Source organism: Piliocolobus tephrosceles, chromosome 6, assembly GCF_002776525.5.
Source record: "Piliocolobus tephrosceles isolate RC106 chromosome 6, ASM277652v3, whole genome shotgun sequence".
Taxonomy (NCBI): Eukaryota; Metazoa; Chordata; class Mammalia; order Primates; family Cercopithecidae; genus Piliocolobus; species Piliocolobus tephrosceles.
Window position 1 is genome coordinate 157251451 of NC_045439.1, and position 14412 is coordinate 157265862.

Consider the following 14412-nt stretch of genomic DNA (forward strand, 5'->3'; position numbering starts at 1 on the left):
CTGTTCATAAACACTCAACAGAGAGCCGCCTAGATGCCCAGCCGCGGTAGCACGTACAAGTACATTGCCGTATAGTCCTGCTGGAATATGACACAGCAGCGAGAACAGACAAACTCCAGCTACCATATGGGTGACTCCTCAAACACAGCACAGAGGAAAAGAATTGAGTTGTCAAAGATACACACAGTGTGATTCCATTTGTAGAAAGTTCAAAAGCAGGTGAAGCTAAACAATGCATTATTTAGAAATACAGATGAAGTTTAAAATAAAACAATAAGAGCCCAGGCGCAGTGGCTCACACCTGTAATTCCAGCACTTTTGGAGGCTGAGGTGGGCAGATCACCTGAGATCAGGAGTTCGAGACCAGCCTGGCCAACATGGTGAAACCCTGTCTCTACTAAAATTAAAAAAATTAGGTGGGTGTGGTGCCACACACCTGTAATCCCAGCTACTCAGGAGGCTGAGGCAGGAGAACTGCTGTAACCCAGGAGGTGGAGGTTGCAGTAAGCTGAGATTGTGTCACTGCATTCCAGCCTGGGCGACAGAGTGAGACTTTGTCTCAAAAATAAGTAAATAAATAAATAAAATAAGAAAAGCCCCAAAGAATCCACAAAAAAGCTGTTAGAGCTAATAAACTAATAGCAAAAGTGGAGGGTGAAAGATCACCACACAAATATTGGATGTATTTCTGTACAGCAAAAACAATTCAATTTATAATATCAAAAATCAGAAAGTATCTAGAAATAAATTTAACCAAAGAGGTGAAAGGCTTGTACAAGGAAAGTAACAAGACCTTGCCAAAAGAAATTAAAGAAGACATAAATAAATAAATAGACATCCTGTGTTCAAGAATTGCAATGGGCTAAATGGACAGAGCAATCTTTTTTTTTTTTTTTTTTGAGATGGAGTCTTGCTCTGTTGCCAAGCTGGAGTGAAGTGGCATGATCTCGGCTCACTGCAGCCTCTGCCTCCCAGGTTCAAGTGATTCTTGTGCCTCAGTCTTCAGAGTAGCTGGGACTACAGACATGTGCCACCATGCCCAGTTAATTTTTTTTTTTTTTTTTTTTTTTAGTAGAGATGGGGTTTCATCATGTTAGCCAGGCAACCCTCTGACTCCCGACCTAAAGTGACCCGCCTGCCTCGGCCTCCCAAAATGCTGGGATTACAGGCATGAGCCCTGCACATGGCCGACAAAGCAATCTTGAAAAAAAGAACAGACGACTCACATTTTCTGATTTCCAAATTTCAAAGCATCAGTAATCAAAGAAGTATGGTACTAGCATAAGGACAGACACGCAGTCTAATGGAATAAGATGGAAATTTCAGAAATAAGTCCATATATCTATGACCAACTGATTTTTTGCAAAGGTGCTAAGACAATTCAATGGGGGAAAAGACAGTCTTTTCAACTAATAGTGCTTGAAAAGTTGGATATTCACATGCAAAAGAATGAATTTGGATCCCTACTTCACACTAGCTATAAAAAGTAACTCAAAATGCATCAGACTAAACTGTAAGAGCTAAAACCATAAAACTCTTAAAAGAAAATATATGTATGAATTTTCATTATCTTCATGACCAATGGATTTATAGATATGATAGCATAGGCATGAACAACAAAAGAAAAAGCAGGTAAGTTGAATTTCATTAAAATCAAAAACTGTTCATCAAATTTATCAAAGGACATTATTAAGAAAGTAAAAAAAAACCACAACCTATAGAATGGAATACAATATTTGCAAGTCAAAATCTGACAAGGGTCTAATATCCAGAATATATAAAAGAACTCTTCCAACTCAACAACAAAAAGACAACCTGATTAAAAACTGGGCAAAGGACTTGAATAGACAATTCTCCAATGAAGATATACAAATGGCCAACAAACACATGAAAAGATGCTCAACATCTTTGGACATTAGGGAAAAGCAAATCAAAACCACAAGGAAGTGCTACTTTACTCCTACTAGGATGATTATAATAAGAAACATCCCAAAATAAAAAATAGTAACCAGTGTTTGCAAGGATGTGGAGAAATTGGAACCTTCAGACATTGCTGGTGGAAATGTAAAATGGTACAGTCACTTTGGAAAATGATTTGGCAGTTCCTCAGAAAGTTAAATGTAGAATTGCCATATGACCCAGCAATTCTACTCCTAGGTATATACCCAAGAAAAATGAAAACAGAGACTCAAATAAACATGTAGCATTGCAGTACTATTCATAACAGCCAAAAGGTAGCAACGGCTCACATGTCCATCAGTGAATGAACGGATAAACAAATTGTAGTATATGTTATACAAATAAAATAATATTATTTAGCCACATAAATGAATGAAGTTCTGAAGCATGCCACAACATGGGTGAACCTTGGAGACACGATGCTAACTGAAAGAAGCCACGCACAAAAGGTGACATATGTATGATTCCATTTAGATGAAACATTCAGAATAGATAAATCCATACAGACAAAGCACAAACTAGTGGTTTCCAGGGGCAAGGCCATGGGGAGGGGAAATGGGGAGGACTTGCTTAATGGGTAGGAGGTTTTACTTTGTAGTCTTGGAAGTAAGGACAGAGAGACAAGGTAGTTGCATGACCTTGTGACTGTAGTAAATACCACTCAACTGATCACTTGAAAGTGGTCAATTTTATGTAACACAAATTTCATCTCAATAAATTATTCAAAAACATGGCTGGGCATGGTGGCTCACGCCTGTAATCCCAATACTTTGGGAGGCTGAGGCGGGTGGATCACCTGAGGTCAGGAGTTTGAGACCAACCTGGCCAACATGGTGAAACCTCGTCTCTACTAAACATACAAAAATTAGCCAGGCATGGTGACGGGTGCCTATAATCCCAGCTACTCGGGAGGCTGAGGCAGGAGAATCGAACCTGGAAGGTGGAGGTTGCAGTTAGCTGAGATCATGCCACTGCACTCCAGCCTGGACAACAGAGTGAGACTCCATCTCAAAATAAATAAATAAATATAAAAAATATGTAAACCTCAAAACTAAACTAAATGAAACATAAAAAAAGCCAGGGGCCAGGCGCATTGCCTCACTCCTCTAATCCCAGCACTTTGGGAGGCTGTGGTGGGTGGATCTCTGGAGGTCAGGAGTTCGAGACTGGCCTGGCCAACATGGTGAAACCCCATCGCTACTAAAAATACAAAAAACTTAGCCAGGCGTGGTGGTGGGTGCCTGTAATCCCAGCTACTTGGGAGGCTGAGGCAGGAGAATCGCTTGAACCTGGGAGGTGGAGGTTGCAGTGAGCCAAGATAGCTCCACTGCACTTCAGCCTGGGCGACGAGCAAAACTCTGTCTCAAAAAAATAAAAGAGAAGAAAAGGAAGGAAGGGAAGGGGAGGGAAGGAAAGAAAGAGAAAAAGAAAAAGAAAGAGAAAGAAAGGAGAGAAAGAGAAAGACAAAGAAGGAAGGAAAGAAAAGAAAAAAGGAAGGAAGGAAAGAAGGAAGGAAGGAAAAGAAAAAGAAAGCGAGCAAGCAAGTAAAGCCAGGAACGAGCCCCGCAGAAGTCAGGCAGTGCTGCCTCTGGGAGGGAAGGAATGCAGTGGGAAAGGGCCCCATACTAGAACACAGGGATCGGCTTTATCATTCTCTAAACTGTGTGCAGACATCTTACACACTTTTTTAAATACTTTATTTAGCAATAACATATCATAAAAGAATAAACAAAAGGAGGAGAGAGAAGCAGAATCTCATAGCTTCGGATGCATGCGTGTCCCCATCTCCTTCTCCCATCACCGGGTCTACCCTGATTGTCTGGGAACCTGAGGATTCCAGCAAGGATCTTGGGGCTCTCAACAGCTCCCCTTCCTGCTTTGGCCAACGTCACCTGGCCAGCTCACTCAGAAGAGCATAGCAGTTGGGAAGGTGTTGTGTTAAGGAGCTCCCCCCATTGCCTGAGTGCCTGGTCTGGTTTTCAGGGGCTAGGCGGGTGCAGCCAGTGTCCGCAGGAGACAGGCACAAAGGCTCAGGGCCAGCCTCCTGTGCGTGCCTGGTTCCCAAAGGTAGTCCCCTCCCCTTTCCAGATACTCTCTGTCCTTTACTACCCATCCAGGTCCCTGCCCTCGAGCTTCCTCTAGCAGGGCTCCCACAGTCTGAAGTGCCTCCCAGAGTGCTCAGGCACTAGGCCTGTGAGGTGTGGGCATCTGGGTACCCAAGCCTCCTGGCCCTCAAGGACTGTGAAGTTTGCTGGGGCCACCAGGGTGGGGAAAGGGTGCACATCAGCAGGAGTGAGGGGAGGGCGGGTGGAACCCTAGGCGTTCACCACAGCTCAGCGTGACGGTGGAGGCTGCAGCACGGGAATCAGACTGCCGGGCCCCTTGCTGCTCTGCTCTTTTACTGTGATAACATTTAATGAATGATCCATATTCATGAAAAGTAGCCAAAGAGCAATTTTACAAATAAAAGAGTTGGGGTCTTTTCTGAGTGTTTTCTGCTGACCTAGACAAGGTATGTGTGGTTGATTTGCTTGTCTGCCCGATCCAGGCCTGCCTTCCAGCGGCAGCAGGCAGCTGTCACCCACCCACCCAAGACCACATCCACCAAAGGCATTGGCAGCAATCGCCACCCTTCGGGCCATGGAACTGAGCATTTAGGAACCATGGAGCGTCTCCAGTGCAACTCTTTGCTTTTACCTCTAAGGGAACAAGGTGCAAACCCCAAGGCGGATGGGTGGCCGGCTTGGCTAAGAACTGGCTTGCCTCTCAGAGCAAAGGGTGCATACCTGCCTTTGACCCAGCACTTCCACTTCTACAGATCTATCATCTGGAAATACTTTTGCATGTAAATAGGCAATGTATGGATGTTTGTTGCAGTGTATTTTAAGTGAAAAATTGGAAACCTCCACTTTTGTGTGAGTCTACCTTGGGGACTGATTAAAACAATTAACGATATACCAAATCATGGACTATGCAACCAGGAAGAAGACTAACATAGAACTCTTAAAGTATAAACATCTCCATTATGAATTGAAAAAAAATTGTATAGTAAAATCTTTCCGGCGTGATCTAGCTCCACAAGAACAAACTTCCCGATATTCGAGAGCGGAGCTGTCCTGCATGGTAGACCCTGGCTACCTGGGACTGTTGTGCACCTGAGATGTGGCCAGGGTGAATGGAGACATGCTGAGTGTGAGATGGCACACTAGTGTTCACTGTGACATGAGAGCTGAAAATGAGGTGTGTAGCAGGATTTCAGAGACTTAGAACAACAAAGAAAGACATAAAATACCTCATTAGTATGTGTTTGGTATTGACTACATGTTGAAACAATCATATTTTAGATACATCATGTTAAATGAATTATAGAATTAAAGTTAATTTCACTTATTTGTTTTTACTTTTTCTTTCTAAGTGGCTACTACACAGTTTGAAATTATATCTGTGGCATATGTGCTATTTCTATTAGGCAGCAGAGGTCTAGAATAATACACATTAGGCCAGGCGTGGTAGCTCACGCCTGTAATCCCAGCATTTTGGGAGGCTGAGGTGGGCGGATCACCTGAGGTCGGGAGTTTGACACCAGCCTGTTCAACATAGTGAAGCCTCATCTATACTAAAAGTACAAAATTAGCTGGGCATGGTTGCGGGCGCCTGTAATCCCAGCTACTTGCAGGAGAATCGCTTGAATCCAGGAGGCGGAGGTTGCAGTGCGCCGAGATCATGCCATTGCACTCCAGCCTGAGCAACAGAGTGAGACTCCATCACGAAAAAAAAAAAAAAAGAATACACATCAAACACTAAGCATGGTCGGCAGCATGGGAGATCAGGAGGAGTGTGTAAACAGGACTTCACCTGGCTCTTCTGTGGGGTTTTACAACTTTATGTATTCATGCAGTATGCTTTTTAATGATTAACAAACAAAAAAGGGCACTGTGCCCATGGTTCCTGACCAGCAAGCTTTCCACCTCACCATGCCTGCACAATTTGCCCACTCCTGTGCCCTGTCTCCAGGAGAGCCAGGGCCACCTGCCAAGAGCATTACCCCTACCTTAAGGCATTTCAGGCATTCCCCAGCCTGGGGGAGCAGACACAGGATAGGTAAGTTGTGATGAGGGAGGAGGGTACCTGCGCTTGCCACTTTCACGGTGTGGGCAGACGGGGCCAGGGGTTGGGGGAGCGGGAGCCAGAAGCCATGAGGGAGGGGACAAGGTGCACAGCAACAAGAGGGTCTCAGCAGCGGGGGAGGGGAGTACTGTGGCCTGACGTTAACTTGTTTTCTTAAAGTCAGCTCTAGCATTGTGACTGCATTTTCCCCCACTTAGCAATTGAAGATACAGTTTCTGAAAAGCAGTGAGATAGATACTGATAGGTGCTTTCTACAAGAGGCTGGGAAAATTGCTCCTGGCATGATGGGCATCTGGGGTAACAGACCAATCCATTTCCTGGACTCTGCCTGCTCCCAATGGATGCTGTAATTCCTTCACCCATGGCTGAGTCTAACCTCAGAGCTTGCAAAAGAGGAGAATGGCAGATACTGACACATCAGATACCTCTGCATATCACCGAGGGCAACATGTCTCTTGCTACTGTCTACTTAATGGAGGTCTTAAGACATTGAATCCCCTTAATCTCTAGGCCATGGAAGGCTTGGGGGTATTGGGTCCTCTTATTCCCCTGGCTGAAGTCTTCCATTTTCCCAGGTACTGCATTTACACACACACACACACACAGACACACACACACGTAAATTATAGGACATCTTCCAAACATTTTCAACTAAAGCCAAAGCCAATTTTCTAAAAACATCCACTGCCCCCAGTAAGAGGATTTTAGGTTGATAGAAAATCTGTTTTGTTTTCACTTAGTTCAGAATGAAGATGACTCGCATCTTAAAATGCCTGAGTGTCATTTCACTTCTTGCGCTTGTCAACTTTACAGAGCAAATAAATGAGGCTGCACAGAGCCAAACCAAACACAACTCCAAACTTCTCCCAGAAAATCATAAAACATAGACAGTTACAGCAAACACCTTCAACAAGAGTTGATATTTCCAATTACATTTTCTGGGGTCTAAAAAAATACACTGCAGAGAATAGCCAATTTATGTTATAAATTTAATTGCAAATGCCATGAATTAAAACTGCTGCTGGATAGTTCAAAAGAATGGCGTTTTGAGAACATGACCAAAGGCAGTCTTTTCCAAAATCAAACCCATATTCATCAAGTGCACCCATAGAGAGGCAGGGCTCCGTTCTTAATTCCTCCCTAAATATCTGATTCAGACAGAGAAAATGTGTCTCATCTTCCTTCTCCATTTTCAGTTCCTATCCCTTGTTAACCCAAACACAATTTCTGCAAATTTTTCCTTCTTTCCTTCCCTCCCTCCCTCCCTCCCTCCTTCCCTTCCTTCCCTTCCTTCCTTCCTTCCTTTTTTAATGGAGTCTCACTCTGTCACCCAGGCTGGAGTGCAGTGGCGCAATCTCAGCTCACTGCAACCTCCACCTCCTGGGTTCAAGTGATTCTCCTGCCTCAGCCTCCCGAGTAGTTGGGACTACAGATGTGTGCTACCACGCCCAGCTAATTTTTGTATTTTTAGTAGAGTCAGGGTTTCACCATGTTGACCAGGATGGTCTCTATCTCTTGACCTGTGATCCGCCCACCTCAGCCTCCCGAAGTGCTGGGATACAGGTGTGAGCCACTGCCCCCGGCCCTGCAAATATTTTCATTCCTCCTTACCTCCCCCACTACTTCTGCTAATTTTTGCTAAAGTTTTAAAAAACATTCACATTGTATACATGCACCAAAATATCACATGTACCCCCAAAATATGCACAACTATGATGTATCAATAAAAAGTACAAAAGATATATTTTCTGGGAAAAAAAGGAAAATGAATTTGTGATAGAAAATGATTAAAGAAAAAGAAAAATGTAGACATATACAAAGGAATAAACAAACACCACCCATAAGGCCTCCATCCTAAAACGACTGATATTTCCGTGTATTTCTAGGCTTTTTCTGTGAATAGATAGGTGCATGTGCGTGTAATGAAAAACACAATAATTCTGCACAGTTATTATGCCATTTTCTCTGTCATTTTAAAAGTGACTGCGTGATGTTTCATCCTATGGACAGACCATGATTTGTGTCCAGCCCTCTGCTTCTGGGCGTTTGGGTTGTTCGCTGTGCTTCCCGGTGGCACACGACGCTGTGTCAATGTTGGCATCCCTTCAGGATTCTCTCCTCAGGATGGGTTCCTAGGTGTGGACTTGCAGGGCTTTGCTGCATGTGGTTGAACTGCCTTCCAGAAACCAGTTTGCACTCCTCCCAGCAGTGAGAGGGAGCAGTACTCTCCCCTCCTGATGCTGTTCTGTGTAGCCAATCTCTTCCCCAAGGCTTTCACAGGTAAAATATCAGCTGATAAGGCTTACAAGTGTAAACACTATTTCTCCTAGAACTTCTGCATTTTCTAGGGTTCTAAGGAAGATGCACCTTTTTCCCGAAGCAAAGTAAGATGCTAAGAAATGACAGGCAAGAAGTGGAGGCCTGGAGCCCGGGCTTCTGAGCAGATCCCTGGGCTTCTGAGCAGATCCCTGGGCTTCTGAGCAGATCCCTGGCACCTGGATTTAGAAGCTGGCGCCGAGGGAAGCGCAGAGGGTTTCAGCCTCTTTGTGGCCAGCTGGCAGAGTGCTTGTCCCCTCTGAATCAACCTGGTGGGTCCCTTCTGCTGAGAGAGCCTCTTGGAACCCAGGCTGAACACAGGTTCACCAGCTGTTCCATAGGGTCCTGTCCAGCCAGCCTCAAGAGGAGGGGAGCAACAGGCCCCAGGAAGCACACCGAGCTTGCCCGCACCTGACCTTACTTGTACCTGAGCCTACCTGCCCCTGAGGTTACCAGCACCTGAGCGTACCTGAGTCTGTGGTTATCTGCACCTGAGTTTGTCCACGCTTGGGTTTACCCACACCTGAGCTTACCCACACCTGAGGATACCTGCGCCTGACCTCCCTTCACCTGCGCTTACCCGCATCTGAGCTTACCTGCCACAGCAGTGGAATGGAGAGGGCACGGCTCGGGCTCTTCCAGCCTCCTCCTTGGCCAGGGCAGGGAGCTGGGTGAGGAGGGCCCAGCCTTTAAGAGGAGCAGTCCCCATGAGGAGCATGTGAGCACTTGGGTCTGGGCCCTCATGATCCCTGTGAAGTGATGGCCCCATGACCTGGCTTCCAGGCCAGAAAAGGAAGCCAGGGCCCCAAGCTTCCAGGCTGTTCCATGTGGAATCCACAAAGGCAGCCTTAGGATGTGAGAGAGGTAGGGGAGCTAGAGCTTTTCCTTTGAAGTGGCCCCGCCATGTCCCCCTCCCACCCAGCCAGCCCTTCCCTGGCTGGAAATGTCAGCAGGGTTTGCATAATCGAGACAATTGGACATAATTGTTCTTTCAGAATCCCCTCATCAGCCGGGCAGTGCTCGCTCCCCTGGGAGCCTGGAGAAGGCGGCACATGGCATTAATTACTGCTAATCCTTCTTCATCTAAGTTGGGCCTGAGGTCAGGGTGAACCCAGCTGCAAATGCAGTGTGAGCCCCACATGACTCTCAGCCCCTTCTGAGTGCTTTTAATCCCTGCTCTCCCCACTTCACCAGGAGCTTGCCTGCCCGGCATCCACAGTCACCTGAAAGCCACCATGGTGGGAGCTCTGTTGGATGTGCTGTAGCAGTATGCATGGTTATTCCAGCTGTCCACGAGCTTTCTCAGCCCAGGAGGAAAGAAAAAACCCAAACCCTGAACTGTCCCTCTTTGCAGAGGCTGAGTCTCCCCCAGCATCTGAGGCTCTTGGGCATTGGCCACCTCCCCCTTCTCACAGAAGAGCAGACAGGTTGGACGGAAGGGAAATTAGGGCTGTTCCCATTTTACAGAAGAGGACTCTGAGCCACGGGAGCGGGTGGCTCGCCCAGAGAGCAGGTGGGGTGGAGCGGGAGTGCCCAGGTTGTCATGTTCCACCCATATGTAGAGTCCTGAAGCTGGAGGCTGGGCTCACTCCCCAACCCCATGCCTGGCAGACAGCCTGGGGCTCAGGGAGTCTCTGAACTTCTGATGGAAGCACATGTGCCAGGCCATTTTCTTGGTCTTTGCTTTCATTACTTTCACTCGGGGTCTGTCCCCACAGAGTGGTCGGCAGAGGGTCGGGTGAGGGGCTCCCACGTGCTTTGCTGGAGAGGGCACAGCGCCTGCAGCAGCAGCCCTGGCCTGGCTCCCGGGTCTTCTTTCTTGAACTGGTGTTGGCTCCTTAGGCCTGAGAGAGTCACAGCTTCATCGGGAGCCCTTCCGGGGGCTGAGGGAGGGTACTACGTGGCCGGAATTCTGAAGGCACAGTCAGGGCAATCCGGGGCATCTGAAATCAGTTGAGGAGCTGTGGGGAAAGGCCACATGGGGAAGTGAGCTGATGGCCGGCACTGCCACAGCTGGGAGGTATGGAGGCCCTGTGGTCAGTGCCAATGACCAGCCCCAACCTGGCCGGTGGCTCTGCAGGCAGTGGGCCCTTCACTAGACAAATAGGTTCTTTTTCAGGTTCAGATAAGATGGCAACAATGGGAGCCCCAGCCTTCCCCAAGAGAATACTCCTCCTCCCCAGGGTCCATGCAGTGCCGCCTGCAACTGGGAGCTGAGATGTCCCACACAGTGGCCACAAGGCATGTGTGGCTACGGAGCGCTGGAAACAGCCAGCCGGAATTGAGATGTGCTCTGAATGTAAAATATACACAGGATTGCCAAGACTTGTGATAATAATTGATTGTACGTTGAAATATTTAGAACATATTGGGTTGAATAGAATGTTATTAATTTTTTTCACCTGCTCATATTTATGTTTCAAAACCGACTACTAGAAAATTAAAAATTGGCCCAGCTCACACCTGAAATTCCAGCACTTTGGGAGGCTGAGGTGGGTGGATCACCTGAGGTCAGGAGTTCGAGACCAGCTTGGCCAACATGGGGAAACCTCGTCTCTACTAAAAATTAACAGGGAGTAGTGGTGGGTGCCTGTAATCCCAGCTACTGGGGAGACTGAGGCAGGAGAATCACTTGAACCCGGGAGGCGGAGGAAAGAAAGAAAAGAAAATTTTAAATTGCCTCTACTCTGTGGCTCACAGCTATGGCTCACCTTGTATTTCTGTTGGGCGGTGTTGAACTTCTGCTGTGGGGGAAGGGGGTTCTCACCAGACTGCCTGCTCTCCGGAGGCATCCTCCCCCATGAAGTCACTTGGATGACCTGGTGCATGGACACCGTGTGTGAGGACTGTGGAGAGATGCTGTAAGGTCTGAGAATTATTATGTGTCTGTGGAGCTGTCTGAGGAAACAAGACCACCACCGCCAAGGGTGGATCCTGACCACTCACTCCTCACCCAGCTGTGGGGGCGGGGTCCTTCTCGTCATGGGTGAGGAATGAGGACACATTCCTCAGAGGGAATGAGGCCAGCTGGCGGTCACAGTTGGTGAGAGTGTGGGGACAGTGACCTATGTGCTCACCTGTGTGGGGCCCTGAGGAGGTCGTGGAAAGTCCCCAGGCTGGCAGGGGACACCCCAGGGGGAGGCTCAAGGGTCCTGGTTGGACTCTGAGATGAGACAGCGATATTGTTTCTCATGTTCCTTCGTTCCCTGCATTTCCTGACCAATAGCTACGTCTCGAAACCTGTTCAGATTCAAGGTGAACTTTTGCGACAAGACTCTTTGGTGGTGGTGTGTCCTGTTACGAGCCATCTCTTTTGCAATGCTGGTGGACTTTGATGATGACTGTCTAGGGCCATGATATCCCTAGGACTTGCAAAATGGTGATTTTTTTTTTTTTTTTTTTTTTTTGAGACAGTCTTGCTCTGTTGCCCAGGCTGGAGTGCAGTGGCTTGATCTCGGCTCACTGCACGCTCTGCCTTTCGGGTTCACACCATTCTCCTGCCTCAGCCTCCCAAGTAGCTGGGACTACAGGTGCCCACCACCACCCCCGGCTACTTTTTTGTATTTTTTAGTAGAGATGGGGTTTCACCGTGTTAGCCAGGATGGTCTTGATCTCCTGACCTTGTGATCCGCCCGCCTCGGCCTCCCAAAGTGCTGGGATTACAGGCGCGAGCCACCGCGCCCAGCCACAAAATGGTGATCTTCTAATTAGGTCGACTGTTCTTTATTTGTTAGCTGGAATTCATCTATAAAGAGAAACTTTCCCTGGGCAGATTTGGTCACCCTGAGGCACAGCTTGCAGAGGAAAGCCAGGAAAAAGGTTTCCCTCTCCAGAGGAATTGGTTGGTTCCCTGGCCTCATTCCAATGTGATTAATGCATTCCTTTTCTTCAGAGTGTCAGTATGGATTCATGGATTTGAACATATTTGATGCACTTAAATCCACACCAGTTATTTTTCTTACTATTGTTCACATGGTCCCAGTTTCACAAAGGCTCCTGAATCCTTCTGACACCGCCCCAGGAGCCTCTGAGAGCTCCTTTGCTATCTGGAATGCAAAGATGTTTTGGGATCATCTTGCACATTTCTTGCCCCAGATCTGGACTCAGGCACTTCTCCAGGGAGCCCTGGTTCCTCTGAGTGAGAAACAGTATTCAGAAACTAGGATCTGCTTCTGAACCGAATTGTTTCTGAGCCTTTTCAGCAGGCGGAACTACGAAGCTGTGTGTGTGTGTGTGTGTGTGTGTGTGTGTGTGCGCGCGCGCATCTGTAAAGAAAATGCATCATGAATGTAGGCTGATAATTTTCGATTCAAATTTAGAAACAGAGGGATTTTACTTAACTTCCTTGATTTTATGTTTGTGTCTCTTTCTGCTTATGCTAAAAGCCTTATTCCTAATGACATTAAAAGCTTTCTCTTTTGCTTTATCCTGAATATAGTTTCACCCATATTGCTAACAGTACTGGAAGCAGCTTAAAACATTGTTTTGCTATTCTTTTTCACCTTGCATATGTCCTGTTAGGTTTTCTCAAGAACTTAAAGTTATTATTCTCTGTCTGGTAATTCTACACACTTCATACATAGCAAGTTTGGGGAACGCAGTACCCGAGAACTGTGGGGAGACGCTGGCATGTCTGAGAATTACTATGCGTCCAGTGAGCTGTCTGAGCAAACAATAGCACTAACGCTAAAGGCAGATTTCCAGTAAGATTCACTCATTGAATTTTCCATTGGATTTCCATGCATTGTTTTAGGAACTGGTTTTTAAATATGTCTGTTTTATAATTAAGTGACACATTTGCATTTTGGCAAAGTCCAATCTGCAAACAAGATTCTTTCAGAGTAGTCTGGCTATGGCATCTGTCTTTCTCTCTCGTTCTTCTTTCCCCACAAGTAAACTTTTTTTTTTTTTGGTGAAGGGTTTTGCTCTGGTTGCCGAGGGTGGCGTGGCGGGGGTGCAATCTCAGCTCACTGCAACTTCTGTCTCCTGGGTTCAAGTGATTCTCCTGCCTTAGTCTGCCTGGCTCCTCACAGTCCACACGGGAAGCTGGTTCAGTGTTAGCAAGAGCTCAACGCGTGGCACTCCTCTTCACCCAGGCGCCCAGGGCGTTATTTCTATCTCCTGTGTCCTCGTGCCCTGTTGGAATGGCGGAGCTCATAACAGTCATCAAGTTGATAATCCTGTTAGTGTCATGTTCTTTAAGTAATGCTTTATAGCTCCTAAAATTTGAATTTTACCCCATTTGGTTACAATAACCCATAAAGCAAAACAAAGCACCCCCCAAAAAATTTGGCTGTACCTAATAAATCGCAGTGAAACTTTTGTTCTGGGAATAGAGTATTGTTACCCGAATCTTTTGTTTAAGCAAGCAGAAAGACTTTGCATCTTAATCTTTTGAAAAAATCTTTGGAAAAGTTTGAAACACAGGCCAAAGCAAGGCTGCTAAGAGAAAGGTAGCGAGTGTGAGCACACAGAGCTTAGAAGGGTAGGACAAGCGCTGGAAAGTGTGGCAACAGAAGAAGGGATGTGGCATTCTACTTTTTAAAGCTCATTCCTTCTTCCCGAGTTGATTCAGAAATTGAGTGGCTGGGAGCTGTGGCTCATGCCTGTAATCCCGGCACTTTAGGAGGCCGAAGTGTGTGGATCACCTGAGGTCGGGAGTTCCAGATCAGCCTGAGCAACGTGGAGAAACCCTATCTATACTAAAAATGCAAAATTGGCCGGGCATGGTGGTGCATGCCTGTAATCCCAGCTACTCGGGAGGCTGAGGCAGGAGAATCGCTTGAACCTGGGAGGCGGAGGTTGTGGTGAGCCGAGATTGCACCATTGCACTCCAGTCTGGACTCCTGAGCAAACAAGAAACACCCTGGTTAAAGATTGTTAACAATTAGTCCCAAATCCTCCCCCAGTCCTGCGAAACTTTGCTTAGCAGAGGTTTCTCCATCCCACTATGCCCTGGTGTCCGCCCCCCCCCCCCCCCCCCCCCCCCCCCCCCCCCCCCCCCCCCCC

General features: G+C 47.0%; 1 protein-coding gene and 1 long non-coding RNA gene across 5 annotated transcripts in view; one reads left to right on the top strand and one right to left on the bottom strand.

The window, feature by feature from the left end:
* The window catches only part of LOC111528831, an 89738-nt gene extending 84504 nt beyond the window's left edge, over positions 1–5234 (top strand). Inside the window, exon 5 of the long non-coding RNA XR_002727170.1 lies at positions 4508–5234. This is a non-coding gene — a long non-coding RNA (uncharacterized LOC111528831). The remainder of the gene's footprint in view (positions 1–4507) is intronic.
* Positions 1–14412, bottom strand: part of TRPM1 (transient receptor potential cation channel subfamily M member 1) — a 153744-nt gene that overhangs the window by 94890 nt on the left and 44442 nt on the right. For 3 of the 4 annotated variants that reach the window (XR_002727169.1, XM_023195674.2, XM_023195673.1), the window contains exon 1: positions 9000–9258. The exons of the other annotated variant lie outside the window; for it this stretch is intronic. The gene's annotated coding sequence lies outside the window, so the exon portion shown is untranslated. Of the gene's footprint in view, positions 1–8999; positions 9259–14412 lie in introns of those variants that run through there. 4 annotated transcript variants of the gene reach the window in all.